Genomic DNA, 505 nt, shown 5'->3' with positions numbered 1-505 from the left:
CCAGCCTGTCCAGGTCCCCCTGCAGAGCCCTCCTGCCTTCCAGCACATCAACTCCCCCCCAACTTAGTGTCATCTCCAAATTTGCTGATGGTGGACTCAATGCCCTCATCTAAATCCTCAATAAAGACATTAAACAGGACTGGGCCCAACACTGATCCTTGGGGACACTACTGGTGACCAGATCCCAGCTGGATGCAGCTCCATCCCCACCACTCTCTGGGCCCTCAGCCAGTTCCTGACCCAGCCCAGAGTGCCCCTGTCCAAGCCTTTTCCAGGAGTGTGCTGTGGGAGACGGTGTCCAAGGCTTTGCTGAAGTCCAGGGAGACACATCCACAGCCTTCCCCTCATCCACCAGGTGGGTCACCTGGGCATAAAAGGAGATCAGGTTGGTCAGACAGGACCTGCCCTTCCTAAACCCGTGCTGGCTGGGTCTGATCCCTTGTCTTCCCTTGCTTGCTGCAGTACTGTGAGCACCACAACCTTGTGGAGGGGTTCTGGAATTTCT

This window comes from Lepidothrix coronata, unplaced genomic scaffold (assembly GCF_001604755.1).
Source record: "Lepidothrix coronata isolate B3197 unplaced genomic scaffold, Lepidothrix_coronata-1.0 Scaffold298, whole genome shotgun sequence".
Taxonomy (NCBI): Eukaryota; Metazoa; Chordata; class Aves; order Passeriformes; family Pipridae; genus Lepidothrix; species Lepidothrix coronata.
Note: the sequence above shows the minus strand (reverse complement) of the source record.